Raw genomic sequence first — 26,533 nt, forward strand, 5'->3', positions numbered from 1 at the left:
TATATATACATATATGTATGGTGTGATTATTAAACTCATCACTAGGTTTATTCATCATTAGAAATCGAATTCAGTACTTCAAAATTTACAACACCTAAGTATTGCTATGTATCAACCACTAGCGTTAGACCTAATGGTTTAAATTATAAATAACGTCTCAGTTCAAATGGTTGATATAAACATAATTTATGGCTAAGGAAACCAAGTAAGGAGCAAAGTACAAATACAAGTTCTTGTGTAATATAAGTGGATGTGTTGTATGCTAAAAGATGACAACTTGATAAGTGATTGGTTCATCAGCGATTTGAGACAAAATGGTAGAATCAAATATAGATTTCTATCTTCTTCCTATTCTGGTTTTTAGTTGTAGTGTTGGCTCAACCTATGTTATGAACTGACTCTAACAAAAAACTGACTCTAACATTTTTTGTATATGTAAAAATTTGTTTATGTTCAGAGCTCTTCATTTTCTGAAAAATTTGGAATTAGGAATTTTTTCAGAAAATAATTTGAAACATAATCATGTTCCGGAATTTTCTCCAAAATTTTGTAAATGAATTGAAGGATGCTTTGGTAACTTTATTGTATGGGGGTATGGACACTAGGTTGGGGTCCCTAGTAGATTTAAAAATAAAATAAAATTAGAAACAAAAGTAACTGAGAGGGAAGCCCATAATGCAGCACACCTAAGATTGGAAAACAGCCCAATATTTTGATTTATTTTCCTATCAGCACCTTCTTTTTTACAAATACAACTTTAATTTTTTTTGAAAGAAAATACAACTTTAAATTGTTTATTTATTTTCTTTTTCAATATTCTCCTATTAGGAAGTAAACTTTCAAAAGTTATATCTCTTATATATGAGTTTAATTTCTATACACGTAAAATTATTTCACGTATGCATCCAATGATGTGTTGTTACTATTTATTTGATTTAAAAACTATTAATGGTTTCACATTAGAATTAAGATTAAACGGCACTTTGCGCCCCTTAAGTTTCAAAACATAATTAATTTTTATATTTTTTTTATATTTTTTGCTTATACATAATTTAAGATATTAAAGATATGCATCGACATGCATGCAGATAATCAACAACGTCAATCATCTCCGGAAGGAGAGAAAACCAAATATAAACATGCAGTAGTGAATGATTCTAACCAATTGTAGCATAGAATACCAACGATAGGTTTATAAATTGTTTAATGAGTCCTATAATATTAGTCATCAAGTCCAATCAACTTATCAAAGACTTAAACGCCTCCACACCATTGTTATTTTGGACAAATTTTATCAGGTTGGAAAGATTAGAAAATTTTGTGTTAAAAAATTTCTTTGGAGGTTTGGTTTGTAAAGTTCATTTTGCTCAACAGGGCTTAGATGGTGTCTTAATTTGGCAAAGTAACAAAGGTATGGGAACCTATACATTGAACTTGATGCTGAGGTTGTTGTCAAGTGCCTTCACAGCAAATTGAATCTGTCTGAGTTAGATAATGTCATTGCTGATTGTCTGTTTTTGCTGTCAAATATATGTAAAGCTAGAGTAATGACAGAGTTAGGGAACTAATTGTTCATGAATCATGAATGAAAAGCTATCAATGTGGCACTTCAAACCATAGTCACATAATTCGCAATTCGCTCGGTACGCGGTACGGGTACGGGTTCGCGGTACGCGACATTAGAAGAATTCGGTACGTGTAAGGGTATAGAGCTTCGGTACGCTTCGGTTCGTAATACTAATATTACCTAATTAAATATAGTAAGCCATCAATAAATTATTTTTACTAGAATTTTTATACAAAAAATAAATAAAATATTTTACTTAAAAAAATTGAGTTTACGTTTAATTTTTTTTTCACAAAGCCATACTTATTATATTGTTTATTTAGGGGGCCTTAGAAATATTGGGGGTCTAAAGAGAAACACACAAAAAAAAAAAACGTTAATGGGCTTGTAAGCACACTTGGGTTAAAGCCCATATCACCCATCTTCAACCTTGGAATATCGCAGAAACAGAAACGAAAGAAGCTTTCCACCCAAAGTCACAAACATGTCTGCAACTCTCCAAATCACGATTTCACAACTGAAACGCGCGTCTGATGGTGTTGAAAGCGAAACCAAACAGGCATAGCTTCATTCAGAATCGAATTTGGGCTTGGTTCATGGGTTCTCTGTTTTCAACGAATTCATCTGCGAATTCTCACGAACCAATTCGCGAAAGAACCGCGAACCGGATCGCGCGACCCAATTCGCGGTTCCCTGGATGGTGGACGAATTATGTGACTATGCTTCAAACATTTAAATTGATGTAGAACAATAGAAGCAATGAATGAAAGAAGAAAAAAAGGAGTATTGAATTGAATAGTTGGAGCTTAGCTCTCAACCATTGAATATACATATACAACAATACAAAATTGATTTTCTAATTTCAAGCCTGTTAAAAATGAGACTTGAATTGAATAGTTGGAGCTTAGGCTCTCAACCATTGAATATATATTCACAACAGCACAAAATTGAATCTCTTATTTTAAGAGAATGAATAATAAGGCTATTCCTAACCCCTAAACTATGTATATACATAATCAAATTTATATACAAAAATGGAAAGATGAAAATCACAACACATATGTTAAACTGTTTACACTTAGCTTCAATGAAATTTAATATGCTTCATCAAAGCTAATAAAATTTGTCAAGTGATCGTTGCACGTTGACTGCTTATAACGACTTATTGTGCACCCTATAAATTCACAAAGATTCATTGGCCATTGACTGGTCCGTCGCCTTCCAAAACTTTAGCTCTATGACAAGATTCAGAATACATTGATTTCTGTTCTACATGCTTCTTCAGATCGCTGCAAAATCGACATCAATGTAAAAGAATAAGTATGCATAGATTTGTAAATTTATGCATAGTTTAGTAAAAGAATGATTCAGAAAATAGAATATCAAAATTCTCTAGGCAGTGTAGAATTCTAATTGCAACACACCTGCAACGTGGTATTCTACATTCCGAGTCTTTGCAATTTCTGGAGTGAGCAGTTAGTATAAACCATATCTTCTTACAATGCTGGCAGCCCCCATTCACTCGAATTTCACACTTACTGGCATGAGAGAACAACTTCTTGATCTGAGAACAGTTTGGATGAGAGCATGGTTCAGCCTTAGTTGCGCGGCATTGAGATGCATGCTTCAAAATGTTTAGCAGTTTCACCATCTGTGTATAAGTCAGTAAGTATGATCAACAATCTAGTCTAGAACATATCAGTCTAGAAAACAATAAATCAAGAAAATTAAATTCATACCATTTCCTCATTTGACTCCTGATTCCCAGATTGAGATACTGGTGTTGAACAATTTTGAGTCAACTGGTGTTCATTTTGAGTCATCATCACAGTAGGATTGTGTAGATGGTAGAGGATCATCATGGACGAATACTTGGCACGACGAAGTGTGTCAAATTGAAACTGAGACTTCTGGCAGAAGATCAAAAAGTTGTCCCTATTTTCAAACAATCTACTCTCAAGGACGATATCATTATGCTTAGTGTTGGATTGGATATCATCAACAGAAGCCTGAAATTGGCACAAAATTCAATGTTTTGCATGAAATTACTAACAATGAGAAAATTATATGAAAAACATCAGGTTTCGGTTGTTACCTGACAAAGTGTATGCACCTCGCCGTTCTTTGAAGTGTGTTCATCATAACTATGGCATCTGAAATATGTGAAAAATGAACATCAATGACAAAATCCCCTTTTTGTTTCATTCAATGCTAAACCATTGTAAAAACAGTTCAAATATGTATTCAAGTTATCATACCTTTCACACTCCTGAAACTTCTTGCATTCAGTGCAAAACCATCGCTTCCCAGACACTATCACTTCATGGCAGTGTATGCATGAAGATCGCAAGTGAGCCACGAAGAAGTTTTCTTTTGTAGGCAATATATTTTGGCCAACCTAATCAAAATTATAAAAATAACTTAAACTGGTCTATGATAAGAACATTGCAACATTTCATTTACTCAAGTATAAAAAAGGATGTAGAACACTATAAAGGGAAAAAGTGGATGAAAGTAAAAGACAAGATAGACATACTTTTTGCATCACCAGAATGTCTTTGGATTAATGTTCTATTTGACACTTGTTTCAACAACTTTTCATAGTTTCCTCTACTCTCTTTTTCGAGGGTCTTGGCTACTACCATAGCATTACTGCACCAGAAGTCTCCATCAAAGTATGGCAAATGAGAAGCTGTCACCTTGGAGTTCCCTTTTTCAGTAGTAGGAAGAAAGAAATGATCATATACGTTGGTTAAACCAACGACAATATTTTCTTCGGTAGCCTTTTTTAGCATTGAAAGATACCTGCACAAATAAATAATATAAACAAATTAAAGATGATAAAAGAAGGAAAATTGTACTCTCAAATTCTCAATGTAATGTATACACTAGCTCATGAAAATTCAACACACAAAGACACATAAGAAGAAAGAAAGACTGACCAACGGCGTAGCTTATCATTCTTTGGAGTTTTTTGCTCTTCGGGATGGCAATATAGAATATAATCATCCCCTTTTTCTGAAGGAGCACAGGCCCATATGTAGCAAGTTGTGAAACCATTTTTCTTGCAAAAATCAAGGTATCCGATCTGATAATAGGAAAAAAAAGCATAAATAGAAAGAATGGAAGGATTAAGTGTTCATTTTATTAGTTCTATTGACATAGAAGTAGAGTTTAAAAGAAAAATACCAGTATCTCATGGTAAACGACGGTACGGAGGGCTTCTCCACTCTTTGTCCTTCTTTCAGGCCTAAAATACTTGACGGAATCAAGATATGAAATGTATACACAACGTTGATTGGGATTGCCGCATTCAGAGCCAAATTCCTGGACATACATTCCAAAAATGCATACATCTACTCCTTCAATTTTCTGAAACAGAAGTATAACCTGAAACCAACCAAGGGAACTTCTATTAAATCCTCTGAGACATATTAGAGTAGACATCAAGATACATTTAGTTCAGAAGAAACAATTAGTGGTATATTTATTTATTCATTGATAAACCATCAAACTTACTCTTGATCTATAAGAGAATTCAGTAGGGTAATTCTCCTCCGGGATGATGTCCAGAAACTGCTTATTCACTTTCAATTGCTTGTCGACAGATAGCACTTCTCTAATTGTAAGATTTTCTGCTGCTATAACCTGCAATTTTGCAGCAATTCAAGCCACATAAGTAAAGAAAAAGATCGATAATTTTAATAACAAATTTCAATTTACATGCTTAAGATCAAGAAAAAGACAGGATACTAATTTATTACTATTTTCAATTTACATGCTTGCATAAGAATAAGAAAATGTTAAGATATTTAAAGTTTATGTGCATGCATGCGGATTTCTTGTTATTACCTCATCAAGTTTCTCATTCCCTTCAACTTTTTCCCAGTTTTCTCTCTCTTGCATGAGACGCTCGAAAAGTCTTTTCTCTAAGTGGTCACTTAGCACAGTTCTTGTCAAGTCCTTAGCACCAAAGTTAGCTGCCTTTGGTAAGGGAAAAGGCCGTCCATTTTCAATTTCTTTTAGGCGGCATAAAGGACATATATACTCAGCATTGCTGTCCACATCTGCTTTCTTGTTGTAGAGTGCACATATTTGATGCTGCCATCTTTCACATTTATTGCATTCAACCCACTAGAAGAAACAACAGTCATAAAGAGTTAGTTTAAATTTCTCTATATCAAGCTGAATTATATAGTAATGGGATCTTAAAACTTACCGGTTCTTCAAGTACTTCATCATTATTCCTTTTTTCAAGATTTTTCTTGGAAATAGATGTCCCATTGAATGCGATTTTGTCACCTTTAGTCTTGTAACACGTAGAACAAATGCAACCCTGTGCATCAAAATCATCTTCTTGTGTACAGAAATATGTTCTCTTGATGCGGGTGCCACAACGTAAACAATAAAGTGGGACTGGTGCAAAGTAAAGTCTTCCCGTTTCACATAATTGACAAGTGTTCACATCAATTCGTGCTTCAGCCTCAGAAGTAATCTGTGTTAAAAGAATTGTTAACTTTTAAATGTGTTAAACAAATTCAAAAGCAAATAGAATTATGCATATATCTAAATTGCAGGAATAGAAAATGAAATTTCAATAAAAATCACAAACTAAAAATAATTTATTTGTATTTTTGCAGATATTGACAAATATAAATACATTCTTCCAGCTGGTTCACGATACACACAAAATCCTCTAAATAGCTTAACCGCATCAAGGTAATTGAAAACACTAAAGGGAGGTGTACTAACCTGAGCTGATTCCTTACTCAGACTACTAACATGTTCTGTTATTTGCTTCCATGTGAACGAATCAATCAATGAAACAGCATCATTTATTCTATTAGAGGATTTTGTGTGCTTCTCTTGATCAGTTTTTGGCTCACTGACTTCCTTTTGAGCATCTGTCGCGTCCTGGTTGAATCCAATTCCTTCTTGTTTGTCCTCTACATCAATAGGAACATGCATATCGGAATTTGCTCCAATGTCCATTTCCATGGAAATATTCTTGTCTATAATGCCATGTCTTTCAAGATCTTTCTCCTCTTCACCATCATCACCAATAATAATAAGTTCTCTGTTAGTATTTACCCCCTTCTGGTTGAATGCAGTTCTGCCTTGTATGTCCTCTTCATCATCATCATCATCATCATCATCATCATCATCATCATCATCATCAATAATAATAACATCCTTCTCGAGAGTAGGCATACTGTCGATTCCCACTGATATTTGGCTAGCCTGTAAGCCTTTAGAGGGAATCATCTCGTGAATTGGTTGATCGTGACTTGCATCGTTAACTAAAGAGACATCACAACCAGACTCCATTATTTTCTGTCTTTTGTGGTTGATATCTAACTTCTGTGGTTGATATTCACTGAAGTCTATACAAGACCAGACATCAGGAAAATTATTGGAAAATTCTTCAGTGTTGCCATCATGAGTGGAAAATTCTGAAGTGTTCACCGAGGCAGATTGAGAGAATGTAAAAGTTGACTTCGGAACACCCAACAGAGCTTGCACACGCTCATTCAACGTCTCCAGGTTCATATATTCCTCCTGCCAAATATGTAGAAAAACAATTGTGCTTAATTAACATCATATAGGTACAACTTGCATTTGATACTCTTATTGGCTATTATTATTAGCAAAAAAATAGTACTTCAATGCTCAGACACAATTCAAGAAACATACCTTTGAAGCAGCATTGGTAAGTAACGAAATTTCCAGCATAGTTGCAAATATCTCATTCTGAATGATTTCAACACTGAATAAAATTTATGGTTAATATCATCTCAATTCAATCACAATCTTGAGTTTAAGTAAATGCAACCACATTTCTGTGAAAATTAAATCACTTTCGCTTACATTTTTCTTCTTATTAAATGACGGTTGTATACCATTTTAGGATGATACCACCAGTCCATGGAGAATCCTGGTTGATTTCTTAATTCAGCAAAACATCTCTTTCGCGAGATGTTTGAGACAACTGACAAAGTATTCCCACCAAAATGACAACCCCTAACAAGCATCCTCTCGATTTATCAGAAGCTATTTAAATCTGAAGCCATAAGAAATAATCAAAAAATATAAGTTAGAGAAATTCCAACAATGTTCTTGATGTGCCATAAACTATAAAGAGGGAAAACATGATTAACATTAATTTTAAACAAGCTCACAATTAAGAGTGCATATATAAGTACCAATGTGAACAGCAATCAGAAATTGGATGATCAAGAAATGTTTAAGTAGAAATTGGATGAACACGAGAAAAAAAAAGTTAAAGAAGACTAATTTGAAATGCATTATTAAAGTATTGATTAACCATAGACCATTTTACTGTTAACAATCCTAAGAGCCATTCAGCATGATACATCTTTTAATCAATTTAAATTTCACTTAGAAAAAAACTTAACCAGCTTAAACCTTAGCTCATTAATGCTAGAAGTCAGGTCATAACATGAAAGCAAAATTTTTGAACATTAAAAAGTATCAAACAGTTAGCGGCACTATATCGTAGCAGAATTTAGACAAACCGCATACGCTATTCAGTACAAAATATTGTCAAATAGATGTTACATCGGCGAAGCTAAAGCACTATTGCACCGTGGAATTTCAACAAATCGGTATTGTCAATCGCGGATCACGGATAAATAGAAATTAAAGCGTTATTCGAATTCCGCTGTGTGCCGCAATAGCCGCAAAATTCGCAATGTTTTCAAAGATTCTTGGAACCATTCAATAATTCCATTCAAATTCAATAGCCTTTTATCAATGTTTATTAAACCCACTATTATTTATCAACATTCAAAATTTGAATTCATTAATTCAAAGAAAAAAACTCATTAATTTGATTTCAGAATGTGAATAAATTTCTGAATGAATACAGGATTTAACTAAAAAGATTGAAGTTATTATGATCAATTCATAACCATACCTAGAATAAAATTAGGGTTAGGGTTTAAGAATTGGAAAAAACCTCCATTCAACAACAGCAAAAAATTAGGGTTAGGGTTTTAGATTCTTGGAACAATTAACATTAATTCCGTTCATATTTGATACTCAAATTGATTATCATCATCATTATTATTAAACCCATTACTATTATCAACATCGAAACACTCGGATTCATTAATATAGAGGAAAAAAAAACTTGTTTATTAAGGTTCATATTACGAATTGAATCTATGAATAAAAACTGAAATTAAGAGCACGATTGAAATTGTTATCATAATTTAAAGTGAATTGAATAATCGCTTGATTTAAAAGAAAACCCCCAATTTCGAATCAATAAAATTAGGGTTAGGTTTAAGAATTGGGAAAAAGATCAGACATTGACGCAACTTATTTATTAAGGTTCAATTCAACGATAAATAAAGTTAGAGAGAGAAAGAAAAACATACAAGCAAACGTGATGCTAACTTAAAGCTCTGACGTCGACGCAAAATCCTTCTATTTTTCTGTTCTTTCGCAGAGCTGGCTATGAGAATTAATTAATATATCTAGGGTTTCCTTAAATATTTTCATTTAAAATGATCAAAATTAATGTGATCCTCGTCATTTTTAATTGCAGTCGTTGATAAGGTTTGATCCAACGGTTGTTGTTTATTTGAGGAGAATCCGATCCTAGCGAGTGATCAGTTTTAATTGTCACTTTATCTAAATTAATATAACTGATTTACCAAACTAATACTATTCAATGTCTTGATATATCTTACTAAGCATATTTTAAGGTTAATAAGTCTCCTTAAAAACATTGAAAAGGTAATAAATAATTTTGGGTCTCATTCTTTCAAAAAAAAAATAAATTTTGGGGATTAAAAAAAATCACCTTTTCTTTTTAAAAAAAATCACTTAAATATTTGTATCTAAAAATCACTTGTTAAATAAATATCACTACAAACACAAAATAGCTTATCTTTTTTCATATAATATCTAAATTATTATATATCAAAATAACTTATTTTCTTTAATACGTAACAAATGAGCTCTTAGAGATTATTTTATAGAGATTTTATAAAAAAAATATAAAATTATTTTGGGTTTGTTCAACATGATACAAATCACTTAAAACTGATTTTTAACTTGTTTGAAATTTGAGTGTTTATGGTTTCTATCTAAGTTCTAATATATAGGTTCCGTTTAATGTTCTTCAAAAAAAAAAAAAGTTTCCGTTTAATGTTGATAATTATATTCAAGGTGTATTGATCATTAAATATGGGTATTTTTTAACCTTGGGTGGGAGGGGGTCCTTTTGTCGGTGAGGTTTAGACGGTTATATGATTTATCTATTAATAAGTCATGTACGATGTATGATATTTTTGTGTACGGGTGGGAGGAAGGTGGTGAGGCGTGGAAGTGGCGGCGGCGTATGATATTTTTGTGTACGGGCGGGAGGAAGGTGGTGAGGCGTGGAAGTGGCGGCGGCGGTTGTGGGAATGAGAGGAGGAAATGGTAGGGGAGTGTAGGAGATTTCTTGGTATTGTGATTTTGCAGGATAACAGTTTAGATCAGTAGCAATGGCAGTTGGATCCCGTGGGTGGCTACTATGTTCGTGGCGCTAATCAGTTACTTACTTCCAATGAGAATCCTAATGTAGGGGTAGTGTGACTTGATTTGACACAAACAGGTTCCTTCAAAAGTATCAATTTTTTCTTGGAGACTTCTGTGTGACAGGTTAAAGACCAAGGAAAATATGGCGGCGCGTGGAATTATTTCCCAAGACATGCAGTTATGTGTTAATAGTTGTGGTGATGTCGAATCAGTTAGTCATTTATTCCTCTCTTGTAATGGTTTCAGGGCTCTTTGGTCTCTATAGTCTGAGCTTGGATTGCGGTTTCTACGGCGGAGCCAAACTCTATTGCTGACCATTTTGTTTAGTTCACTTTTTCAGCTGGTGGCTCATTGGTGAGACTTTCGCTTATGCAGCTTATTTGGCTTGCTTGTGTTTGAGTAATGTGAGTGAAAGAAATAATAGACTTTTCAACCAAAAATAAAAATCTCTAGAAAAGTTGTTATATAGCGTAAAATTTCATTTCTTCTGGTGGTTAAAGGAAGCCAATGTCACTTTTATTTTTGAACCATTAGAGATGGTGGTCGTGTCCGCTTGTTTGTTTGGGCATTGGTTAATCTTGCCATATGTTTTCTCTTTGAGCAGGATTTGTTTGTAAACTTTTGTTGTCTTCTTTGACACGTCCTATTCTATTGAGGCGCTTCGTTGGATGTTAATATATTCCATTTTTGCATCTTAAAAAAAAAGGGTATTTAGTAGCCAGATTTTATCCATTGATGAATTTGACCCAAGTAATGATGTTTCTATGCGTGTCTCAACTTGGTCGTCGGTGGTTGGTGGAAAAATGAAAGAAAAATTATATGGTGGTGGGAACCATTGGCGTCAAGTGAACGAAATGGCCTAAACATAAAGATGGGTTTAAAGTTCATTAGGTGGTGTTAGAGATGACCCTCAAATATAGCTAATGCTACAAGACTAGCGCAAAGTGAGGGAGTGAAACACCATCTTTTAGAGCAACGAATGTAAAATAAAAAAAATGGTGGAGTAAATGCAGCATGATCAAGAGTGTGAGCAAAAACGTTGCAAATAATTATGAGCAATGCTATATCTCTAGAAAAAAAAACATCAAGAATTCTTCAAGAATAAAAAGCAACCAATCACAATGCACTATTTGCCACAATTCAAGGAGGTGTGGCTGAAAAATAGGAAGTGGACAAATAAATCATGCAATTAAAACTTGCCACATGTGTCTTGAAAAATTCTTGATGTTATTTTTCTAGATAAATAGCATTTTCCAATAATTATTAGCTTAAATGTAGTTTTGATCTCTTTGTTTTAACAAATCCGCAATTTTAGTATCCCTAATTTAAATTTTGCAATTCCGGTCCCTCAATTTAAATCACACTCCCATCTTCCGAGAGAAGTTTGAATTACATTCCAGTCCCCTCCCCTCTTATGTTAAAATATACACTCTCTTCCTTTGAAAAGTAAACTTTATACTCCCATCCCCTATGAGATGCTTGAAGTACAAGCTCATCCCTTAATAATTAAATATGCACTACACTTAAATCTATTTTAACATAAATAAATATTTTTATGATATATATTAATTTTGAACCATCATTTAAGAAAAATAAATTAATTTTTTTTACTTATTTAAAGTTCAATGATAATTAAATTTAAATAATTTTTTATTAATTTTATAATTTAGAGTATACAATTCACTTTAAAATGAGCATACTTTATTGACTTTTGTCATTTCTCACATATTTTTTTGTTTCTGTTGTTTCATATTTTATAATAGGGTTAAAAACTATATGGTAATGAAATTGTGAATAAAAACTAGCGAAAAATTTGCATTCAAACTTTGATTAAATTAAAATGGACCTGCAATACTATTTCTCTTCGAAGTGTGTTAGATTATTATTTTTTGATAGATTGTTAGAAATAAAAAATATATTAAGGGAGTGAAGTGTATATTTTAACATAAGAGGAGAGAGGAATGTAAATCAAGCTTCTACCAGAGGAGGGGTGTAACGCCCTCCTTTTTATTTAATTATTTTACTTAGTTTTAGAATATATTTATGTATTTATATGATTTATATGAGGGATATATGATTTATTGAGATTAGATGTCTTTTTATAATTTAATTAATATATTTTGTTGAGTGATATTTTGTTATGTTATTGATGAATGAAGTTTTGCATCAAAAACAAGATAAGTATTTGTATCGTCTCCACAGGGATTAGTGCGACATCACGGATAGATTAACATCAAATATCATTCTAAGTTAAAAGGGTGATTGTTTGTTTCATTTACAACTATGTTAACTAAATGCAAAAAGTAAAAGATGAGATTAATAAGGATTGAAACTTGTTAGGAGTAGCGTTCCTTAACCAAGCGTCACACGTAAACTAATGATCCATACGAATTCTAGCTTTATAAACAACATTATCACAATCAATTCTAAACTACCCTTCGTGTCCAAAGCGATATAATTATTTCTAAGTTATCGTTTAAACATTCGTGTCCAAATCCCTTAAACGATAACAAAGTCGATCGGATAACTTAATCGACCGTGTCCAGCCTGATTAAGCATCCGAAAGCATTGAACTCTTGATTATGGTGATTATCACAAGATTAACAAAGATGTCAAGTAAGTTAACCTAAGATATATTGCTATTCTAGCTCTAGATTCAAGAGTTTGTGTCCAAATCATCTTGAATCTCATTGAAAGCATTAACACAAGAATAACAACAATATTGAATATAAATTGCTAGAATCATATTTTGCAAGATCAAAAGATTACATGTTAGCAAGAATCAAGTACCTCTCATCCCAACAAAGAGTATTTAGCTACACATCATCATGGAAGCCTTGCAAGGATGGCTTGAAAAGGAAGGATTCATTCTCCTAGTGATGTCTCAACAAAGGAATAAGGATCCAACTTCCAAAATCACTCTCACTTCATATGATCTACCCTATTTTCTCTCTAAGATATTACAATGAAAAACTAAGAGAAAAGCTATGGAAAACTAACTAAGTTACTATCTAATAATTTCCCCTAATGAACTACTAATATATATAATAAAGCAAGCCCAAAATATCTAAAAATAATATCTAACATAATATCTAAAATAATATCTTACATAAATATCTTACATAACTAGCAAGTGGGCCACTTGAGTGAGGCTAAACTTCTATTTTAAAGGGCTAAGTTTTTACACCTACGCTAATAGCGAAATATACGCTATTAGCGTGGTTGGTCGGCCTAAGTTCTGGCCAATTGCAGTGTGCCACGTTGGTCCTTGCCCTATTTCTTCACCCTTGCTACGCTAATAGCGTCGTCCTCTGGAACCTTTACGCTTATAGCGTAGATCACGCTAATAGCGTGTTTCTTCAAATCCAGTTTTTGCTTCGCTCCAGCTACGCTAATGGCGTGGATGTCTGGACCAATTACGCTAATGGCGTATTTGTCGCTAATAGCGACGTTCTTCAAAACCAGCCTCTGCTAATTTGCACTTTTCATGATTTTTGGTCTTTGCTCTGTGTCTTGGGGTAAATTCCTGCATAAAAGGATAGAGTAAGACATATAAAGCATAATAAGGCATTTAACGCTTATTTCTCGGCTTTTCCTTCAATTACTTGCAAAGCAAGCAACAAAAAGTGCTTAAAATATAACATGAATTTAACACTTTTATGACATTCATCACTCTCCCCAACTTAACTCTTTGTTTGTCCTCAAACAAAGGATTGAAAATCAAACAAGTTATAGACAAGACACAAGTACAAAAGGCTTTGAAAACTCTTCAGATGAATGATTTAAAAGTGAATGCGCGGGCAAGTTTAAGTTTCCAACTAATTTAGAATTCTACTACTAATATGAGATGAGTCCTAAGTACAAAAATCATGTCAAATATTTCAAAACAATAATATATTTACTTACGAACCACACCTAACACACTTCTTTGAAAGTAGGTAAACAATTGACAACAAATAAGTGAGGGTTATGAACACACATCCGGAAATCAAGTTAACATTCCAATCAAGTTATGTGTCCATCCAAATATCATTTCAAAAGACATAAAAACATGGATCAAAAGGTCTTTGAGGGTTATAACTTGGCTTGGCTACAAAAGAAATGTCATATGTGGGGCAATTGAAATCAAAAAGCCTAACAACTAGGAACATTCCTTGTATCAACCATTAAAGTCCACAATCTTCCCTACCAATTATTACAAACCCTTGGTGTTCACATGAGATACACTTTGATCTTGACAACTTATTCTCTTTTTGGATTTTCCTTTCTTTTTCTCTTTTTCTATTTTTCTTTTCATGTACACATTGTTTTCTTTTCTTTTGTATTTACAACAACATGTTATCTTGATCAAAGATAAAATTACACCATAGTACTTGACATAAGGTTTACATCTACCTTCTCTCCCCAACTTGAATCAAAATACACCCTATTTGAATGTTCCTTTACTCTAAGGCAAAAGGGACAAATAACATTGAAAGTTTAGGGTTCAACAATTAAAAACAACTCAGAGTCCTAAAGTGCGTCAAAAATGAACTGGGTTTAAATTTAAGGGCAAGTTCATCAAGCATGGTGCTTATGACTTGACAGTTCATAATTGAGGACTCCGATTCATTTGGCTCAAGTGGGTTAGCAAGTACTCGCTCTTCTCACAAGGTAGGCTATTTGTGGTCAAGTAAGTTTCACTCATAAACAAAAATGTGCCTTGATCACTTCCATGCCTTCACACAATTTAAAACAATTATTGGATTTAACATAAAACAACCGAGTTAATCAATGAAAGCCGGTCTCCTTGCATATGTACAAACATTTGAGGTTTCCTCACTTTAGGCTAGTACTACGTGGTTCACAAACAAATAATTTATTGTAAAGAACTAAATGAAATGCAATTTTGCACAAAGTACTCATTTCATATTCGAGTAAAAACCTAGAAAAACTGGAAACTTGTACCTTGGCTTTGCGCTTTTACCATAATTATGTATCATTACCAATCATCTGAGATTTGAAGAATGAAGCAAGAGTGATACAAATGAAGCAAGAATGAAGCTTCCATGATTTTCAAAACAAAATGAAGTACTTAATCAACAAAAAAAGCTAACACATTATTCAACATAAAACATAGTACTAATAAAACAAAATACAAGTCCATGTGCAAAAATGAAACAAACAACAGAAGCAAACTAGTGTTGAAAGGTATCAAGAAAGAAAACAAAAAACCAAACTATGCTTGCTCGCAATTGCGAGCTGATCTACTCGCAGTTGCGAGTTGTGACCATTTTGCTCGCAGTTGCGAGCTATTTTTACTCGCCATTGCGAGTTGTGTCAGTTCAGGATTCTGCTCTCTGTTTAACTTTTGTTTTTGATGTTGTGATGCATGCACATGACTCCTAGACTTATTATGCATTAAAACAGTAAATGAATTGGGTTGCCTCCCAACAAGCGCTTGTTTAACGTCGTTAGCTCGACGCCTTTTTCGTTAGGGTGGCCAAAATGAGACGGACAAGACATCATCCTTTGTGTTCCTTCGCTTTGGGAGGAATTCCATGAACTTTAAGTACAGATGATGTGGAGTCCATAACCTCCCTATCTTGGTTTTGAACAAGGTACAAATTTTATCAATGACCCGGTCAATTTCAGCCTTGCTCACTTTCTTCCCCTTTTGTTCAAATGTTTCTTCCTTGCCAAGTAACCGTTCCTTTCTCTCTACCACCTCTATCACTTCTCCGCTATCAACAGTTTTGTCCTCTTCAGTAAATGACCTTTCTTGAGGAAGTTCGATTTCATGTGGTGGACCACATTCCTCTACTATTGCATCTTCCTCAAGTTCAACAACACCTTCTCCAACAATCTCTCCGTCATGAGTGGATTGAATGTTGACTTGATTATCCATGATTTTAGCTTGAATCATCTCCAACTGAATTGATAAATTCCTCAATCTTTGGTTGGTATTTTGCATGTTTATCATGGATTGTTGCATGAAGATATTCAAAGTATTTTCCACATTGGTCATTTTTTCATCTTCAAAAGGATATTGCTGATGCTGTTGATATGGTTCATACTCGGGTGGAGTGTAGAAGTTGTTATAACCATGATCAGCCATGATTTTGTCTAGGTGGTGATCTGAAATGGAAACAACTAACAAGAAACTTTTCTTTGTTTATCAAAGAGGGGTTAGTGGTAAAAACTATTAAGTAAAGAAAAATATTTACGGAATATGTACCAATACTTAAAACGATAAATCAATCGTTCTATCTATGATATCTAAACACCAATCCCCGGCAACGGCGCCATTTTGATGAATGAAGTTTTGCATCAAAAACAAGATAAGTATTTGTATCGTCTCCACAGGGATTAGTGCGACATCACGGATAGATTAACATCAAATATCATTCTAAGTTAAAAGGGTGATTGTTTGTTTCATTTACAACTATGTTAACTAAATGCAAAAAGTAAAAGATGAGATTAATAAGGATTGAAACTTGTTAGGAGTAGCGTTCCTTAACCAAGCGTCACACGTAAACTAATGATCCATACGAATTCTAGCTTTATAAACAACATTATCACAATCAATTCTAAACTACCCTTCGTGTCCAAAGCGATATAATTATTTCTAAGTTATCGTTTAAACATTCGTGTCCAAATCCCTTAAACGATAACAAAGTCGATCAGATAACTTAATCGACCGTGTCCAGCCTGATTAAGCATCCGAAAGCATTGAACTCTTGATTATGGTGATTATCACAAGATTAACAAAGATGTCAAGTAAGTTAACCTAAGATATATTGCTATTCTAGCTCTAGATTCAAGAGTTTGTGTCCAAATCATCTTGAATCTCATTGAAAGCATTAACACAAGAATAACAACAATATTGAATATAAATTGCTAGAATCATATTTTGCAAGATCAAAAGATTACATGTTAGCAAGAATCAAGTACCTCTCATCCCAACAAAGAGTATTTAGCTACACATCATCATGGAAGCCTTGCAAGGATGGATTGAAAAGGAAGGATTCATTCTCCTAGTGATGTCTCAACAAAGGAATAAGGATCCAACTTCCAAAATCACTCTCACTTCATATGATCTACCCTATTTTCTCTCTAAGATATTACAATGAAAAACTAAGAGAAAAGCTATGGAAAACTAACTAAGTTACTATCTAATAATTTCCCCTAATGAACTACTAATATATATAATAAAGCAAGCCCAAAATATATAAAAATAATATCTAACATAATATCTAAAATAATATCTTACATAAATATCTTACATAACTAGCAAGTGGGCCACTTGAGTGAGGCTAAACTTCTATTTTAAAGGGCTAAGTTTTTACACCTACGCTAATAGCGAAATATACGCTATTAGCGTGGTTGGTCGGCCTAAGTTCTGGCCAATTGCAGTGTGCCACGTTGGTCCTTGCCCTATTTCTTCACCCTTGCTACGCTAATAGCGTCGTCCTCTGGAACCTTTACGCTTATAGCGTAGATCACGCTAATAGCGTGTTTCTTCAAATCCAGTTTTTGCTTCGCTCCAGCTACGCTAATGGCGTGGATGTCTGGACCAATTACGCTAATGGCGTATTTGTCACTAATAGCGACGTTCTTCAAAACCAGCCTCTGCTAATTTGCACTTTTCATGATTTTTGGTCTTTGCTCTGTGTCTTGGGGTAAATTCCTGCATAAAAGGATAGAGTAAGACATATAAAGCGTAATAAGGCATTTAACGCTTATTTCTCGGCTTTTCCTTCAATTACTTGCAAAGCAAGCAACAAAAAGTGCTTAAAATATAACATGAATTTAACACTTTTATGACATTCATCAGTTATATGTTGGTATCTACTAGCATAATATATACTCCATCCGTTTCAAAATGAGTGTCGTTTTAGGTGTTTACACACATATTAAGAAATGCAATGATTAAAAGAAAGAGAATGGTTATTTTACCAAATTATCCTTATTAACTATTGGTTAGTTTTAAAAGTAATACTTTGGAAGTAGTGTGCAGAGTATTAATTGGAGGGTACAATTGAAAAGAAAAGGTTATTATTGCATTGGAAACTGAAAGCGACATTCATTTTGAAACAATTTTTTTTGGCTAAAGCGACACTCATTTTGAAACGGAGGGAGTATGTTATTTGGTGCAGAAATATATTTGTTATTTTATGTGGAAATATATTTGTTATTTGGTGTATTATTATATATTTAGTAGAGAAATATTATTTATTAGAATATGATGATTATTAGTGTGAGTGGATTTGGGGGTTAGAATAGAAAGAAGAATAAGTTGTTGGGCCTAAATAGATTTGGGAAGAATATTTTAGTATTATAAATAGAGAAGCTTAGGTTGGAAAGAGTTTACCCTAAACCGCTTTTTGGAAAAGAGGAGAACAAGAAAGAAGAGAAGAGAAGAGAACAGTCAAGAGAAGAGGAGAAGACCTTAGGAAAGAAGAACGATGCCGCTGATTCATGAATTAATATAAGGTGAGGGTGAGACTATCTTGCATTAATATTAAGTTGTTAAATCATTAGATTACATATAACAAGTTGGGGAGAGTTTGTGAGAATTTGAGAATTAGAGTTTTGAGAGAGATTTGATGATTAGATGATGAAAACTTGTTGAATTGATGTAGAAATTGTGTACAGACCTTAGATAATCCATAGGATGATTATTGGAAGTAGTTTTGAGGTTAGCACCATGAGATTAGGTGAAACTTGAAGAAAATCTGCATTATGCCTGAATTTTGATATTAAAACTGGTATTGATCGGTGCGGAATTGGTCTTAGGTGTAAACACGAAAGTTGTAGGTATGGATGTTATATTTCTAATGCCGTTGGTCTCACGTCAAAACGATTTATAGAACTTGAGTTATGGTCAAATTACTGCACGTATGTCACAGTGAATTTTTATGGACTTTCAACACAACTTTTCCGAATTTAAAATGAAAACTGGTATTGATCGGTACAGTATTGGTCTTAGGCGTAAACATGAAAGTTTTAGATAATTTTGTTAGCTTTCTAGTGGCTTTGGTTTGACGTGAAAATGATGTTTGGTCTTTGAGTTATGATGAAAATACTACGGGGAGGTCTTAGCAAAATTGTACGGTGACAACATTCTCTGTTTCATGTTTTTGCGTTTTGTTCATATGTTTCTGTTTTGAATTGATCTTTGTTGTAAACATGAAAGTTGTTGATATTTGTGATATCTTTCCAGTAGCTTTGGTTCGACATGAAAATATGTTGTGGATAATTTATTATGTTTTTACAAAGATACTTAGTGAATTATTGTCGATGTTTAAATACGATGTTATATGAAGTTGTTTATGATTGATGAATATGATGTTTTAAGATGTTGTTTATTATCATTTGATATTGTTATATTATGATATGACATGAATTATTTATGTGATCCATATGTTGTCAAGATGCTAAGATGTTAAGATGTTAAGACGTTAAGATGATAAGAGTTGTTAAGTCGTCGAGTCGTTATGAAGTCATCAAGTTGTTAAGATGTTATGTTGTCAAGATGTTAGGATGTCATAGATGTTCATGATGTTGTTTAAGTTGTCAAGTTTTAGGAAGATTGAGTCCATTGCATACTCATTAAAGATGGGGGCTTGAGGCCCGGCAGCTTAATGCTCAAACTACGTTGGGGGCTTGAGGCCCGGCAGCTTTATGCTCACTTGTTGAAGAGCCTATTTACGCTCATATATGTTGGGGGCTTGATGCCCTGAATGGTACCACATGCATTTGCATATCAAGAAGTTTACGATGAGTTAAGTTGTTAAGAGTTGCATCGTCAAGTTGAGTCGCATTGTCAAGTCAAGTGTCGAGTCGACTATGAAGTTGTTTAAGATTGAATATGAAATGAATGATGAGTTTGATTAAGAATATTGTTTATGTTTGATGATGATGTTGATTATGATTTGTTTATAATGGTTGAATATGAAGTTGTTATGATAAGATGCTATGTGATTTATGATATGCTGATATGTGAATATGATAAGATGTTATACGTTTACTAATGATGATGTATGATGATTCCTCGTGATTATATTTAAGATGGATTGTTTGTGATTATGTTTATGGTTGATATATAATGTTATGAGATGGTTATGATTAGTACTTGATGTTATATGATGATTTTTATGTCTATGATTAAGATGCTATGATTAAAAGGATATATGATAATGCTTATGACTAATATTTGTAGATATGTGATGATATTTATATGATGATATAATATGAAGTATATGACTAATGTAGGAAGAATAATGATACTAGTTAAGGAAGTTTAAGTTGCTAGATATGATTAATGAATTATAGGATGTTTAAGTTGTTGAATGTACTTTACATGATTTATATGCTTTATATTATTGTTTGAGAAATACCCTTCTGCTTGGAAATGTTGCTCTTCGTATGGGTAACTTGCAGATAATCAAGATTAGAGGCGTCGTGAGTGGACTCCTCACACGTGTGTCTAGGTGCTCTGATACGTAACGGGATGAGACTTGACTTTACTTCTATTCCTTACGTATTGTTTATGAACTTTTATGAATAAATATTGAACTAAGACTTATGAGATTTTCTGATGAGGTCTGCGTGGCAAAGACTTTTTATGTTGAATGAACTAATTCCGCTGCGAAGTTTTGAATTACTTATGTTAAATGATTTTGAAGAATAAATTGCTATTTATTCAGTTTATAAATTTTTAAGAAGTGTAGCATTCCGTTAAAGTTGAATTACTCTGATTTTTAATTATGAAATTTTTACGTTGGGAAAACGGGGTGTTACAAGGGGAGTGAAATATTTTCTAATAATATGTTTTGAATAAAAGGGGATGGAAGTGTAAATTTTAACATAAAAGAGAGGGAAGTGTAATTCAAGCATCTTTCAGGAAAATGAAGTGTAATTTACTCTTAAAAATTCATACATTTGGTACTTCCCATTAATTTAGCTCTCACTTTTGATAATGTAACAACTAATTGAGCAATGTGGCATTAACAATATGCTTAAGTGAAAGTCATGCAATAATTTGACTATTTTAAACTAAACAATACAATTTAAATACCTTTTTTATTTACTTCTTGAAATAGTAAAAAACATAAAACAAAATAGAGAAAATATGAAAAGTTGAATACTCACTTAAACCAGATTATGCTAAACACACATATCAAACCCCTTTCCAAAAACTATACCTGTAAGACGCCACTCGAAACATTTTTCCTCTTTAGAACGCCACTTAAAACATTTTTCCACTTAATCTTGAAATTGGATTTTCATCACCATCTAAAATCTACATCAAAGATGAATGAGGCGGTGGAGAAGCGGCACGAGGAGATTGTGAATTGAGATGAGGAGAAAGAGGACGAGGAGAACGAGAATGACCACAACGTACTTTTTTTGGAGCGTGATATTGAATTGCTGGAATTGCAAGTTTGACATCTTCGATGTGGAATGGTTTGGTGGTGGTGGAGGGTGGAGTTTGAAGGCTTTATGGAGTTTTGGTGGATGAGGTTGGTCATCGTCGTCGGAACCCATTTATATCAGTTTGTGAGCCACGACAGAGAGTGAATGACTCGGTCGTGGTTGGGGTAGAGAGAAATGGTGTCGATGAGTTTGGTCCAAGGGTAATTACTAACTAAATAGGTAACAAAATAGTTTAGATTTTTTTTTTGAAGGAACAAAATAGTTTAGATGAATGTCATGATTGTCATATAATATTTCATAATATTAAGAAGAAGCATAGACGTTGGCACTGTACCATAACATAATATTTCCATGAGATGGTCCTTGATACCATAACGTAACATAATAGGTTAAGTATAGCGAGACGAGTTAACATTTATAAGTAAGAGATTAGGTTAAGTATAGTGAGACATGTTAACGGTTATTCCTTTTCAAAAAAATAGCATATAATTAGGAACATAATTTTATTTTAGTTTAGATAAACATTAAATGCAAAAGTGTGGAGGGAAATAGGTTAAAATTAGGTTAAGTATAGCGAGACGGGTTAACATTTATAAGTAAGAGATTCCTCGTATATGACAGATTTCCAAGGGCTTTTGTGTTTCATACGAGTTTCAATCGCTAGAAAACACAAGAAAGAGGAAATTAAATTATGTTGGTCGCTTTTAAAAAAAATCTTTAAAACATTAGTTAATAATCCTTCACTTAAAGCAAGCTTGTTTCAAAACATTTTAAGACATTAACGTAAAAACAAAAAAAGGGAAAAGAAGAACACACAAGTATTTTTATATTACTTTAGAATCAATATTGCTACACCTAGGTGTCTCCTGAAAGTGTGATTTCTTATTCTTCACACGAAGAACTTAATCCATCAAACTAGCTAAGTAACAAGTATATTAACCACCTCAACAATACAAAATTGAATCTCAATACTTATGTTGAGAACTATTTTTTTACATACACAAAGCTTCAACGAAATTTAATACGCTTCATCAAAGCTGATAAAAACTGATTTTGATAAGCTTAATAACTAACTATTTGAAATCTCTACAGTAGCTTATAGTTGTTTACTGTGAACTCTTTATATTCACAAAGATTCATCGATCACCGACTTCTGTGCCACTTTCGATTCTATATACTTCTTCAGATCCCGGCAAAATCGACATAAATAAAAAATGAATAAGTATTTATGAATAGTTTAGCCAAAAAGAAAAAATGACTCTGCTGTGAAGTGAATAACTATATTTATGCATAGTTTAGCCAATGAACAAAATGACACCTGCAGCGTGGTACGCAATTCATATTTTGAATCTTTGCAATTCCTAGAGTGAGCAGTTAGTATCTTTCTACAGTGCTGGCAGCCCCAATTCACTCGAATTTTGCATTTACTAGCATGAGAGAACAACTTCTTGATTTGAGAACAGTATGGACGAGAGCACGGTTCAGCCTTAGTTGCGCGGCATTGAGATGCATGCTTCAAAATGTTCAGTAGTTCACCATCTGTGTGTAGGGAATATAAAATTTATAAAGTGAATTTTGAACTACAATCCGTAGCAAACAGTTAATGAAAACTATAAAGCTCGAGAGATAACTGTGTTCTTACCAGCACCGGTTTCTGATTTAACTCGTCTTGATTCAACATGTGTTGATGGCAATCAGTATCTCTCTCCTTATATTTTGGACAACAATTATCACATACTTTTCAAACTGCCGGCAGAATAGTATTCTTTAGATGATAGAGGATCATCATTGAGGAATACTTGGCGTGGCGGGGTGTGTTAAACTGAAAATAATTCTTCTGGGAGAAGCTCAGAAAGTTACTTCTATTTTCAAATAATGCATTCTCAAGGATGATATCATACTGTTTATTGTTAAAGGGGATCTCAATCACAAAGACTTGAAAACGGAATAAAATTCAAAGATTATACTAATTTGCATGGAACTACTAATGATGAGAAAATCATATGAACTTAACTTTAGGTTTAGACTGTTACCTCACTAACTGGATGGACCTCATTTTTAATTGAAGTGTGTGCGTCAGCGGCATGACATCTGAAATATATTAAAATGTGAAAGTCAAAAACAATCTATTCTGGTATTAGATTATTAATATATATCGTTAGATTTTTTTAAATGATAAATATTTAATTTAATAAAAATTTACAAATATGTCTAATATTGGTTGTTATAATAAAAAAACTATTGACAAAAGAAACTAAGAATAATTTTATTTTAGAATTTTAAAGCAATATATCCCTTTTATTGAATAATTTATTAAATAAAAATAAAATTTCAATCCAAATTACAAAATTACACGTCACCAGAATACACATTATATAAGAACAGTCGTATCTCTCTCTATCTGTGTCTCAACCTCTCTCATTTTGGTTCTTGTGCAACCATGCGTCCACCGATGAAGAGAGTTAACTATTCAATAAAAGGAAGAATAATCAACTTTCATCATTGGTGGACGCATGGTCCACAAGAACCAAAATGAGAAAGGAGAGAGAGGTGGAGACACATATAGAGAGAGAGAGATGGAACAATTCTTATATAATGTGTATTTCGGTGACGTGTAATTTTGTAATTTAGATTGAGATTGTGTTTTTATTTAATAAATTATTCAATAAAATGAATTTATTGCTTTAAAATTCTAAAATAAAATTATTTTTTTAGCTTTTTTGGTCAATAATTATTTTTATTATAACAACCGATATTAGGCATATTTGTAAATTTTTATTAAATTAAATCTTTATCATTTAAAGAAAAAAAATCAAACGATATATTAATAATCTATCACCGGAGTAGATTTTTATTGACTTTCATATTTTAATAGTACTTCAATGCTTAGACACAATTCAAGGAACATACCTTTGAAGTGAAAATTAAATCACTTTCACTTACATTTTTCTTCTTGTTGAACAACGGTTGCATACAATTTCAGGATGATACCGCCAGTCTGTGGAGAATCTTATTTGATTTCTTAATTCATCAAAACATCTCTTTCACAAAATGTTTGAGACAACTGACCAAGATGACAACCCTTAGCAAGCATCTTCTCGCTTTATCAGAAGCTATTTAAATTCTGAATCCATAAGTTAATAATCAACAAATATAAGTTAGAGAAATTCCAACAATGTTCTTGATGTGCCATAAACTATAAAGAGGGAAAACATGATTAACATAAATTTTAAACAAGCTCACAATTAAGAGTGCATATATAAGTACCAATGTGAACAGCAATCAGAAATTGGATGAACACGAGAAAATAATAATTAAAGAAGACTAATCTGAAATGCATTATTAAAGTATTGTTGAGTATTGACTAACCATAGACCATTTTACTGCTAATAATCCTATGAGCCATTCAGCATGATACATCTTTTAATCAATTTAAAGTATGAATTGATTGTCGACAGATAGATAGCACTTCTCTAATTGAAAGATTTTCTTCTACTAAAACCTACAATTTTGCAGTAAATGAAGCCAAATAAGTAAAGAATCTAGAATTTTCAAACCAGTATAAATTTGGATGAAAAAGATCAATAATTTTAATAACAAATTTCGATTTGCATGCATAAGAATAAGAAAAGGAAAATGCTACTTCTCAAGAAAAATATGTTCAAGAATTTTTCAAGAAATAGTTGGCAAATTTTAATTGGATGATTTATTTGTCCACTTCCTATTTTTCAGCCACACCTCCTTGAATTGTGGCAAATAGTGCATTGTGATTGGCTATTCTTTATTCTTGAAGAATTCTTGATGTTATTTTTCTAGAGATATAGTATTGCTCGACAAAGACAGGATACTAATTTATTACTATTTTCAATTTACATGCTTTGCATAAGAATAAGAAAATGTTAAGATATTTGAAGTTTATTTACATGCATGCGGATTTCTAGGTATTACCTCATCAAGTTTGTCATTCCCTTCAACTTTTTCCCAGTTTCCTCTCTCTTGCATGAGACGCTCGAAGAGTCTTTTCTCTAACTGGTCACTTAGCACAGTTCATGTCAAGTTCTTAGCACTAAAGTTAGCAGCCTTTAGTGAGGGAACATGCATTCCATTTTCAATTTCTTTTAGGCAGCATAAAGGACATATATACTCAGCACTGCAGTCCACAATCCACTTTTGCTTTCTTGTTGTAGAGTGCACATATTTGATGCTGCCATCTTTCACATTTATTGCATTCAACCTACTAGAAGAAACAACAGTCATAAAGAGTTAGTTTAAATTTCTCTATATCAAGCTGAATTATATAGTAATGGATCTTAAAACTTACCGGTTCTTCAAGTACTTCATCATTATTCCTTTTTTCAAGATTTTTCTTAGAAATAGATGTCCCATTGAATGTGATTTTCTCACCTTTAGAAGTCTTTTAACACGCAGAGCAAATGCAACCCTGTGAATCAAAATCATCTTCTTTTGAGAAATATGTTCTCTTGATGCGGGTGCCACAACATAAAAAAGTGGGACTGGTGCAAAGCAAAGTCTTTCCCTTTCACATAAATGGCAAGTGTGCGCATCAATTCTTGCTTCAGCCTCAGAAGTAATATGTGTTAAAAGAATTGTTAACTTCTAAATGCGTTAAACAAATTCAAAAGCAAATATAATTATGCATATATCTAAATTAAAGGAATAGAAAATGAATTTTTAATAAAAATTGCAAACTAAAAATAATTTATTTGTATTTTTGCAGATATTGACAAATATAAATACAATCTGTCAGCTGGTTCATGATATACACAAAATCCTCTAAAGGGAATTGACTTAGCAGTGTCTCACAAATATTATTCAAGGCTTGAGCAAATTTTTAGTTTGACTATGTTTATTAATGATATGATTTGTTCTTTTGGTTGTGATTCAAGACAAGCCGAAGGAATTAACACATGATTCATGGCGTTGGTGACGGTGGTGATTCAGGTTTATGGGTGCTTTGGGTGGAAGAAATAC

The 26,533-nt window shown here is 32.9% G+C and overlaps 1 pseudogene across 1 annotated transcript; it reads right to left on the reverse strand.

Annotated features, from left to right (window-relative positions):
- Positions 1-2,514: 2,514 nt before the first annotated feature.
- Positions 2,515-25,999, reverse strand: LOC146924356 (histone acetyltransferase HAC1-like; annotated as a pseudogene). Its single transcript, XR_015011190.1, has 16 exons — positions 25,863-25,999; positions 25,686-25,775; positions 25,490-25,577; positions 7,262-7,318; positions 6,320-7,126; positions 5,787-6,062; positions 5,420-5,701; positions 5,087-5,215; positions 4,757-4,957; positions 4,510-4,655; positions 4,104-4,372; positions 3,826-3,965; positions 3,663-3,720; positions 3,307-3,576; positions 2,992-3,218; positions 2,515-2,856 (listed from the first exon to the last, which is right to left on the reverse strand). The product of XR_015011190.1 is annotated as a histone acetyltransferase HAC1-like (transcript).
- Positions 26,000-26,533: the final 534 nt, after the last annotated feature.

The sequence above is a fragment of the Medicago sativa genome, chromosome 5, assembly GCF_051527215.1.
Source record: "Medicago sativa cultivar Bolivia chromosome 5, Bolivia_mono, whole genome shotgun sequence".
In the NCBI taxonomy this organism is placed as follows: Eukaryota; Viridiplantae; Streptophyta; class Magnoliopsida; order Fabales; family Fabaceae; genus Medicago; species Medicago sativa.